We start from the raw sequence: 12,151 nt of genomic DNA, 5'->3' as shown, positions 1-12,151 counted from the left end.
GGACAGAAGGTTAAATAACATGCAGGAAGTAAAAGCTGCAGCTACAGGCAATGAATAGAAAAAGAACTGGCATGCTTTGCTGCCAACAAAATACAGTGCATACACTCTTTATGAGATTAAAAGAAAGTTTCTAAATGCTGATGCCCACAGAAAATCCAGAAAATGGATTAAAAATTGATGAACATAATCACATGGATTATGAAAGTATATGTTAATATTTGCTGCACATCCCTCCATCGCCAGCTTGTAGATGCGTGAGAGTTCCATGACAAGTTTGCAGTTCTTCTTATTCTGCTATGGCGACACCCAGTAGAAGGGGAGGTTCAAATATGCCAATTTCTAGCTGATCTGTCTACTCAAAACCTGTGCTGGAAATTGTTAGAGGTTTAAACAATTTTTTTGAATTTGAGTTGCTTCCAGTTTTCAATGGTGAGACAAGTCGCGCTGTTGCATTGGTGAAGATAAACTCGCCTGACTGTAGCAGACCCTGGCATGGAAACCCCACATTCTACTACTTTGGAAAATAGGGGGATTTTTGGTAAATATAAAATTTTAGCTGCTCAATAATATGATATAGCCCATCATATTAAACTCATAAGCATCATAGAAGCTGACATTGCAACAAGAAATACCACATTAAATATTATTTAATCAACAATCATATGTGTCTGCTATATAGTTATGTTGAGAAAAAAATTAAATTCAATTATAGACAGGTTCATTCACTTTGGTTCATTAAACTTATTGTTTGCTAAATAAGATATCTCATTGATGCACAAAATTCAAAGTTCATTCAAGTATTAGATTTCACTGCATTTTTGCAACACGCATGGTAGTGATCAAATTCTCATGTATAAATATTTCTATACTGGAGCTTAGGTATTATTGCAACAGATGTGTTTAACAATCTTTGTAATCCCTAATGCATATTATCTCATCAGGTGCAAGAGCATAGAGGAATAAACTAAACAGAATTATTGCATTATTCCTAGTACTCACTATACATTACAGGAAGGGAGAATAGAGCAGTTACTGCTGACTAAGAGAAAGACAGGGTTCAAATAAGAGTCAGTTAAGTTGAAATTTTGAGCATGTAGTATATTAAATGATTTTAGAAAGCTGATAATACATAAAGATTAGTTATCTGTATAACATAGGCTTTGAAGCACTGTAAAAGCTCATATTGTAAACTTGAAATTAATAAGGGAGTTGCTGCTAAAGTAAATTATTTATTTTTTATTCCAAGATTAAATCAAGTACATTAAGTAATTATGGTTCACTACCATACAAAAAATAGATTTAAGAGTTAGTCCAGCTTGAAGGTACACTTTTGCAGTGGTAATCAATATTTTGGCACTTGGAATACAGACACCCACTATAGCGCCAAAAAAGCTTTAATAACGGCACAAATAAAATGTAAACTTACCTTAACACAGGCACAGATTTCTAAAAACACTGGTATGCAACTGTTAATGTTAATGTCGTTCACTTGCAACGTTAAATTCAAGCGCCGGCATCCAGTATCTTCGGAATTAGCACCACTTGCATACCAGTGTTTTTGGAAATGTCCGCTGTCTGTGTTACGGTTAGACTACATTTAAATGATGTTGTTAATACAGTCATAGTGTTTTTTTGGCGCTACAGTGGGTGTCGGTATTCGAAGTTCTGGAATAACATACCCAACCCAACTTTGTACCTTAGTAAAACCATGTTGCACTGCAGGTCGGGGGCAATTTAAAATGTACTGAGTTGGTGTCGGAGGCCCCATTTATCTCAACTCTAAATCACAGTGCTAAAATAAAGTTGCCTGGTATTTCTGTGCTACAGGTAAAATAGGCAATATTTTTTCAGCATACAAACAAAAGATTGCATTTGCACCCCTTGCATCACAAAATAGTTTTTCCAAGTGCAAATCTGTAGCCTTTAGCTAAATTTGCTCTTAACTCTTAAGGAGGAGCAATGTTTGTAATTATTTCCATATTTGTAACATCTAGTAGGTAAATTTAATTTAAAAGTCCTATCCCATGTTTGCTAGACAAATATCACAAATCATGTACCCAACCAGAACATTACTGTCATTTTTTTTTTACTCATTTCTCTTTGAAAGAAGACAATGGATGGCTGATTAATTGCTATGGCATGGGTAAGGAACCAAATATCTTTTTTGCAATGAGGCACTGAAACCAATGGAGAAAGGTCCTTATGGGTATTATTACTGAGGGATAAACTAAGCCTGAGGAAAATTTGAAGCTAAAGTATGTGTTCATAACTAGTTTGTACATTTCTAAAGAGTTAAGGAGTGGGCAGGGGAGTAGGGTACATCCATTAGTATTGTCACTATGGAAAGGCTTAAGGTAGGCTATAAAACACCTTGGCTGAAAAGGTTCTGCCTCTAAGATTCAGGAAAAGGTGCAGAGATAAGTTCCCACACCTGCCTTTTCTCTTGTTCCTCCTTCTTCCTTTTCTTTGCTCCCTTGTGTTTGTGTCCCTGCTTTTTTGTGTCACTCTTTTATTTTCCTTTCTTTTTTGCCCCTTGGCAAGCAGCCCCCCAACTTCCTGAACATTTGCCCAGCCTGTTGTTTGCCTGCCCCCCCCCCCACTCGAGTCACCAATTTCATCCAACCCCCTGTAATGTTTGAGTCTATATGGTCGGTCAAATGGAGAGCGCTAATGACACTCCATGGACGGTGATTCCCTAGCTAGAACCCCCATTCCCCCAGTTGCTAGCCCTCGTGGCCACCACTCTGCTTCTGTGAGAGTGAGTGGCTGAGTTTCCAGACCGGTGGTGCAGGTCAAGGCACACCGGTCACACCAGAAGTGTCGTTGGTGCAGCTCAGGACACAGTTTCATCTCGGGCCACGCTAGAAGTGGTGAGAGCTTGCTGTTGGGAGGCCCGCGCCTGCTTGTTGGTGGCTCCACCCACCTCTATGAGAAGTGAAAGGCTCTATACAAATGTTTAATCTCAGGGATGTAGTTTAGCCCCCAACAGCCTCCAGTGGACATCCCAGTCAGTCTAGGAGGCCTGCTAGTATTGAGGAGGGGCCATTGCGGGGTTGGAGCAGGATGTTGGGTCATGCAAGTGGCAGCAGGGCTCTCACTTGGCCCCTTCCACGCTACCTCACCCTCTGCAACTGGGGGGGGGGGCAAATGGTTAAGGGGCTTTGCTGCCCCTACTTGCCTTTCAAATGCAGTGGGTGGGCCTGGGTGGGGGGTTTCTAACCCCATCCTCAGCCTCCCTTGACCTGTTTTTGACATTTCCCTGTGCCTCCTTGCCGGCCCTTTCGGGATCTGGTCGGGACCCAGGGTGCAGCCCGTATGGTAGGTCATATATCTTCTGTTGTTTCACTGGGTCTAGGGCTGCAGCCGTGTCACCTCACTTCAGCAGGACATTTCCAAGTTATCTGGCAGGGGCCTGACCTTTCCCACCTGGTGTTGTCCCTCTGCAGTGATAGTAGCTTATCCCTGGCCGCTCCAATATGCTTCCCACCCATTTCTGTGCATATCACTCCTGGCATATTATTTGCCCTGTCCTGAGCCTGCCCCTCCATCTCTGGATTGGTCCTCTTAGTGTCCCTTTGTTTCGTCCCACTCCGGCCCTAGTTTGGCCAGTGGTATTGGTCGTTTGTCCAATGACACTGTTAGTAACCCTTCTCTAGGGCTGTTGATGGGTCTGATGCCATGGGGTTTGTACTCTGATGCTTGCTACTGTGGAATTTTCAGGAGTCTGCTTCATGCTTAGAGGCAGTTCTGTCCAGATGGGTGAGAATGATGTTATTTCTTTACCTGATATTTTGCCTGACTTTTTAGTGCTGTTTGGTTAGGTTTCCGTGCCTGCCCCAGTAAGTTGGTCAAGAGTTTGCGCACAAATTTTGTGGTTAAGAATCACACTAGTACATGACGACTACATACGTCCGCTTGATGCGGCCACCGTATCACCTGGAAAGAGAAGGTGTGCTGTGTGAGTACATTGATATGTTTTCCATTATATAGAGGACCAAAAAGGTGGTGTCCAGGGCAGTGGTGAAGCCAGTTGCAAGACTTATCATAAAGAAGAGAAGGGGTGGAGGTACTAGGGCAACAAGAATGTGTGAGCAGCTGAGTGAAAAAGAGGTAACCACACTCTTGTCAGATAAATGAATGGGGGGGATATCACCCTGCGTTCAAGCACATTGGTGTAAAAGTATCTAGTGTGAGTCAAAGATAAATCCGTCACCTGCCTGCCGTAACAATCCATAGTCCACTTCTCCGAGGACCCATCTCTTGCAGCGGTCTCCTAACACATCTGCATTGAGCATTTATTTTCTTATTTTCATAATTCAGTCATTATTTCTCATTGTATTGCTGTATCTGCATTTTCATTGTCTCACTCATCACGGTAAACAGTGCTTACTTCACACCATTTAGGGTTAATTACCCACTATCTTTGACTCACACTAGATACTTTTACAAGACTTATCATAACTGGCTGAGCGGAACTTATGTTTTTGTGGAATGCAATTTGGAGATTCGTCTCTGGGAGTACATGGACATTTTCATTTACATGCACATGATTCATACTTTGCTGGAATTCCTTATCATAGTCCAGCATGGAACATGGCTGCACTATGTTGAGGAATTCCTGACCAAGTATAATGAACAACAGAGTCTTATACTTGGTTTCAATGATGTGGATGTCTTACTTAAGGTTTTCCATGAAGGTCGTGTCAGGTTCATTGTCACCACTAATCATAGTCCACCGTGGTGAGTGAGGCCTAGCATGTGAGTAATGCTATTCCCATACATTTTAGGTATGTGTCGTATCAGTTATTTGAGTCTGCATTAGATATGGTGCATGGTTTTGGTGAAGGGGCTTTATTGGCAAAGGTGGATATTGAATTCAGTTTTTGTTTCCTTCCTTTGCATATCGACTCATTCCTGTTCATATGGTTTAAGTTAAATGCGGATTTTATGTGGATAAGTGCCTCTCTTGGGATGTACTGTTTCCTTCTTGTCTTTGAATGTTTCAGTTCTTTTATGCATTGCTGTATTGCAGCGGTTATGGCTCTCAACAGAATTGCCCATTACTTGGACAGTTTCCTGGTGGTGAGCCAGGGTCAGTCCACGGCCTGTTCTGAGACTTTATTTTCAATGGTTTCTCTTTTCTATTTGGTAGGGGTGTCCATTGCTCATGATAAAACCAAGGGTCCCATGACAAGTCTCTCTTATTTAGGTATCAAGATTGACACGGGTCTGGGTCAAAAAAGTCAGTAAATTGCACATGATGATCATTGAAATGTGTGTGTCTCTAGGGTACTACCGCAAAAGGGGCAGTCCAATTTAGTTCTTTTCAACTTCACTTGCCAGGTGATCCCTGTGGATAGAATTTGTTGTTGCAAGTTGGAGTCGGTGCCCATTGGTTTCACCTCACTGCTGGATTCCCTTGCCTATCGAGATCAGAGAGAATTTGGCAGTCTAGAACATTTTTCTCAGTGATTTTATTGGTCTGTGCTTATGGCCTGATCCCCCAGTGTCCAGTAGGAAGTTATAACTGTTCACAGATACAGCAGGGGGCGGCTGGTTTTGGTGTCTATTTCGCTAGTGATTGGTGTGCGGCACCTTGGTTCATTGATTGAGGCCATTCTAGCTGGACGTCAACTCGTACTGGAGCTTTCCCTTTTGTAGTTGCATTTCAATTATGGGCATTCAGGATTTGTGAAAAGCAGATTGTCTTCTGGTGTGAAAACCTGGGCTTGGTGTAGGCCATTAATAGGCATACAATTAATCCTTTCCAGTGATCAGCTTGTTGTGAAGGTTAGTTTTGCATTGCCTGAATTTCGATATTAGTTTCCGGGCTAGACATGTTCCTAGTGTAGAGAACAGACTGACTGATGTCTTGTTGCATGTGTACTAGGATACATTTAGGTCTTTGGCACCCTGGGCAGCTTTCATTGGTTCTCCTTGTCCTGCTTAGGTCTGGCAGATTGTCAAGCCAGCATAGAAGGTTTGGCAGAGTTGTCACTTGCCCCTGCCATTCTGCGAAAGTATCCGTCTGCCTGGTAGGACTGGGTGGTGATTTGGGATTCTGAACATGATGGAAGCGCAGGTTTGCACAAGCGCATGCTTACATTCATTTGGGCTGATAATAAGGGTGGTAAATCCAAGTCAACGATGTCCACCTCTCTTGTAGTTATCTCCTTTTGTTGTAATCTACAATGAGGGCCTCATTGTAGAAGCCTTAGCGAAACCTCAGGTTTTAGCAAGTGGATGTTAAATGATTTAGCTCAGATAGGTAGGCTCTATTAGAGGAGTGTTTAAATAATTTGCCTTTAGTTAAAATCACAAGATTATATTCAGCTCACAATGATAAATCTTTGCCATCTCGAGAGTGTATACAATTCATCCAGCTCTCATTTCTGTAATAGAATTAATGTTACAGATCTAATTTATTTAGAGGCATCAGCGAGTGTTTGTTTGGTGCAAACAACTTGATTTAGACAATAAGCTATAGTCATACTAGGCAGCATAAATCACTTGTCCATGCAAACTCTCCTAACTTGAAATCACATTCTTGAATAACCAATATTTAATAACATGCTCAGCATTAGAAAAGCTGGATTGATATTATTAGAATAAGAAAATGGTATCAAATTTTCAGCCATATAATCTATTTAGCTCATAATAACAGATCTCTTTCATCTCAGGAGTGTATACAATTCATCCAGCTTTTAATTCTGTAAAAGAATTAACATTACCGATCTATTCTATTTAGAGGCACCAGGGAACAATTGTTTGGTGCAAATAACCTGAATCAGATAATTAGCTAATTTGTCAATTCAGATTCTTTTAACAAGTTATACTTAGTAATGTGCATTAGAAAAGCTGGATTGATATTATTAGCATAACATAAATGGTACAAAAGATTTTAGCCATATCAATTACTTTTATCTTAGCTTACAAGTTACACACGGGTGGGAGTAATCGGTTGTATGATTATTTATTATAATTCTGAAACTCAGCCTTAGAATTGTCACTATATAGGCTCCTATGCCATACTTAATATGACTTAGAAAATTTTCTACTACTACTATTGGACATAGCGACTAATAACTATTCTTCAAAATACTTCAATGGAGCCTATATTAGTCTCATATTAGTCTCATATACTTTTACACAATATTTGCAACAGTTACCGTCTGTTATTATCAATATTTATGAGAGCAGTATCAGCTTATAACATCATAGCTGTGAAATTCAGCTTTCTAAATGATCTTATAGATCAGTTTGAAATATAGTGTATACTTTGTATGACAGTATCATTCATTCTTATATTATAAGTGGCTATACATATTTTGTATCATACCATATATATGAATTTACTCCTAATAAGAGCCTTATAAAGAGGATTACCTGAGATATATATTTATCTGTAGCTTTTCATTCACACCTCCAAGTTTTAATATTTCACTTTTTAATACATACAATTTTAACCTATACAAATAAAAAAAAAAATGTTTTTTGTGTGTTTTTTTCATTCATCTCATGTGCATGAGCTATATAAGCTATAAGAATAGAATTTTGGAATATACTAATCCTCATTAAAATTACTATCTGACTACACATATGAGGTGTGTTCCCTAGTTAGTATCTCTTTTTCTCCTCTATTTTCTCAGCAAACTACAAATCCATACTACAGCAAACAGCTGAGCACCCCCACTAGTTTTTGTAGCAGATTTTTGTAAGGATATTAATTTACTATAAATTAGACACCACTATTTTTTTTTGGCCCATTCTGTGTCAATTAGTTACATAAAATGGATTAAAGGATTCTAGTGCTGAAGATAATCCACTTTGCAAAAAGGACAACTGTACCTGCAGCTGAATTTTTTGAACGCTCAAATAAAAAAACAAAGTAAGAAGCAAAGTAGGCCATTATAGGCTTGAAAATTTCAGTCAAACAGTTCTCTAGGGAACAACCTCGGCGCTTGTAGTCAGAAGATAAACCCTCAATATAGGAATATTTTCTGGGTAACCCTGCAGCTTGGACCACGGTTCATCAGACCGTGTCATAAACAAAAAGATACACCAGTATGTCCAGCGCTGGGAATAAACCCTCTACTTCTGTATACAAATATTTTCTATAGAATACACAATTAAGTAAAATACACAGGTTTATTGGAATTATAGGTTCCTACAGTAAATTGCACAAATCCAAACAAGGGGTAATACATACAGATGCAAACAACAATATATAGTATTGTATAATATCAATATGAGGCTAAGAATGCTGATATGATATACACCTTTATACGTCTCATAGACTGTGGAAAAAGAGACTGATAGCGACACCTGGTAGAGACTCTGCAGACTGTAAAAAACGCTGTATGTTTCCATTTTTATCTAATGAAACTTGTGTCCATCATAATCCTTCAAAATATGAATGCATGCATGATTCAAAGGTTGGAGATCTCAATTCATAAAAATTCATAACTAAAAACAGATTATAAAAATAAAATGTAAAAAGGAGAGAGATAAGCTATGGTAAAATAACTGCTTCGTGTGTGTCCACAACGAACATGTATTCTCCAATGAAATAGAATAAAGGATCCAAAAATACGAAGCTAGGCTTGTTCCACATATATATGTTAAATGCAGCTCATAATATCTTCCTTTCAACACATATATATGGTCTCATGGCATCGGAGACAATAAACTTGTAGTGTTCTGTAGTAGTTCTTACCGCATCCTGTAGCTCTCAGGGAGAGGTGCAAGGAAGCGTGATTCCAATACTCATGTAAAGTAATCTTAAGCCATCCGAACGTCCAATGATGTTTCTGCTAGAAAGGGTGCAGTGTCTAACTCAAGCATACAGGAACCGATATGATGTGCTTTCGTTCCACTTAAAATTTCAGTGTGGTATGAGATGACACTCAGTATATCCTAAATGCCACCACCAGTGCCAAACTTGATTTACAATAAGCTTCTCATGTTTGGCTAGAAACAGGTGATGATTTAGTAACTCTACACTTATGGAAGCCTACGCTAACAATTACAGATGCAATTTGGATTCTGAGAAATCAACAGATCTGAATTTCTGTGTTTCCAAGTCAAACCAAAACATGACTTGGTTTCTTGCGTCAAATTCGCACCTGAAAAGAGGCAAAACATTTAAAATGTTAGATCTCACATGTTTTGGCTCAATATCTGGCTGTGGATCTGGGCTGTTGGCCACGCCTTTGTTCACTGGGCTGCTTTATGTTGAGCAGCTAGAGACATTTACTCCTTCCCTAGATTTTTGGTGGTTTCATGGTTGGGTCAGCAGGGTTTGCGTTGGCCTGGGTTTAGGGGCTCCTGTCCATGGAAATTTTCAGGTAGAGAGTGTCCCATATTTTTGTTATCCCTCTTGGAAGTAACTATTTTTGTCACATTAAGTCTGTGAATCTTATTTTGCATATACAATGTGACCTGGCTTGGATTTAGGCTTTATGGCCTGGCTTGCTCCTATGCTGGTCCGATATTGGGTTTGGTGGTCCTCTTTTGAAGGGAGGGTAGTGGATAAAATGCAAAGGAATATTAAGTCAGTTGCAGATTTCTCTGCCCTCTGGGTGGTTTGTGGATTGAGTTTTTGTGCCTTGACGAACTGCCTATTGCTTTCTCCTCCCCAATACAGTGTTTCTATTAATAAACTCCATTTATTTACCACAGTTATGTATTTGTGTCAATTATTTATTTCACAGTGTGAAGAGGATAGGAGAGGATAGTTAGACTAAAGAGCATCAACCGTTAAGCATTTTATACTGGAGATGGCACAATTGGGCAAATTATATTTTTCAACATGTACAGCCGAGAAAAACCTTCCAAACAACATTCAAATTTATTTTCAGAATAAAACTGGCAAAAAGACAACTGCAGCCTACCTGCAGACTACCTACAGCTGAATTCTACATCTAAAGTATTTAGTGGATAAAAACAGGGTGTCGTTGCTGTGAGCAGTACACCCCAAAAACAAACAGATTTCTTGCTTTTAAAATTCATAAAAATTTCCACCTGCAAGCAATATTGTGAAGGGCAGCCTCACTGACATCTTTAGTAAGGTGAACAGCAAGAAGCCATCAATACCTTTACATCAAGTCATGAGATAGGGAGAGGGGAAATATGTTACCTTGCTCCAGCATATTGGAGAATCTTTACTGTTTTATGCAAGGTACTCAAACCATTTGATAATTTAACAATTGAAGTGAGTTCAAACACTGCCTGAGTCAAGTCATCAAACTACTGGAGGAGCTGAAGGAGGAGATGAAAGTTAGTGATTCTGCTAAATATGTCGGCCTTGAGATAAAGATCTTTATTCCCTTTGCCAGGGCCCAAGGGTTTGAAGCATCTTGAAATTGGATCACTACATTTTGGCAGCCATGCAAGGGTCATATGTAATTTAGGTTGAAGTCATATGTAATGTCTTTCTTTCCAACTGGCGCAAATCTTCACAAATGCAAACATCTCTTTGTGAGCAAGCTGTCGGCTCACATGACACGTCCTCTCCTTAAGCGTCACCCATAAATGCAACTGCCAGAAAACAACTTCCCTTTTTATAAAGTCACACTGATGATGAATCAAAGCAGAACACCAATCTGAATGGTTATGACAGGCTTATGTCCAAATATACTGACACCTCTACCATGTCTCAATCTGATACACCTTATATTAGTAGAATGGTGGAGAATTATTTTAAAGATAAAGTAGAAATTAGCATCTCAGGCAGTTCCTTTGAATTCTGTGAGTAAATAAAGGTAATTTGAAGCCCCTTGTACAATCTAGCTATGGTGTACTTAAGCTGTCCACCCTCCATTGTGTACTCGGAAACTGTTTTTATCACAGCCGGGAACATTGGGAGTTATCGTCAGAGAAGACTACTTCCTAAACATGTAGACAAACTGGTGCTCATCAAGATAAATTACAAATTGTATGAGGAATGCTGTTCTTGCCTCCAATTACAAACAGAATCTGTTACGTTAGATTCCAGTAGGGATGAACTGATATTGTGTGATGATGATCTTGACAACATTGATTAGCATAGTGATGAGAATGATGACATTTTCAACATAGAGGAAGATGACCAATGTTAGCCAAATGCCCTTTAGTAATTTGTTAAAACCCCTATCTATTCTCCAGCCAACAACAAAAATGTTCTCTTTTCTGGGGGTCCAAACAAATTTCCTATAGCTGAAATGCTTGGATTGATAAACTATGCGCATGTCGCATGTCCTGTTTAACATATGGGAGGGTGGGCCCATGGACAATTCCGTCTTGCACTATTTTACATTATGGCCTTGGTCTGTCATCATCTGTTAAATGTCTACTGATGCCATCTCGGTCCATCTAATGAACTCTGATTACTGTTTCTTCACTTTCCATGAGCATGCTATGTAAAGTTAAAATATAGTGTGTGATCTTTTACCATTTTTTTCTGGGTGCAGCCCACCTTTGACTTTCTACTTGTCTAAAATCACCATCCTATCCACTAGTGCTCTGTCTCTATTTTTAATAGGGATTATAGTATGCTTTGCACACAGAACTTTGTCGTTCATCATGCTGCTCCTCATACTTTCAGCATAGTAGTGCTAGCACACGATGCCAGATCATTCGCAGGCAAGCTTCTCTTTGTTAAGCTGGTTTCACTAAAATACTTACTGGTTTCAATCTGGTGGAAAAACTCAGGAATGTTATTTTCAGAATTCATTGTGACCTCATGTAGATACTTTATGCACACTGCTGTGCCACTATGTTTCATAGGGATTCTACCTTTTATAAAACTGCCATGTATTTTGTGCAGCTGTTCCATCACTAATTTTAGACAGCCAGTTCGCTTCAGCCTTTGTCTAAAAAATTGTGAAAATTTGGACAATTGTGAAGAGATCATGAGAAGATAGACTGTAAATGACTGTAAATGAATATTAAAGTTATAATGTAGGAACAAAAATAGAAGCTAGTGCTGTGATAATATTATCATCAAATTTCAAGTTTGAAATTCTGCCTTTCGGAGACAAAACAGTTACTTTAATAAATAGTGAACAGTAGGCTGTATTACAATTTAAATGCCATATTACAATTGGTTGAAGTAGTATATAGGCCTTTCATGGTCCATTGAGTTTTCAAGTCTATGGTGGGAGTGTTTAAG

This window comes from Mixophyes fleayi, chromosome 3 (assembly GCF_038048845.1).
Source record: "Mixophyes fleayi isolate aMixFle1 chromosome 3, aMixFle1.hap1, whole genome shotgun sequence".
NCBI lineage: Eukaryota > Metazoa > Chordata > Amphibia > Anura > Limnodynastidae > Mixophyes > Mixophyes fleayi.
Note: the sequence above shows the minus strand (reverse complement) of the source record.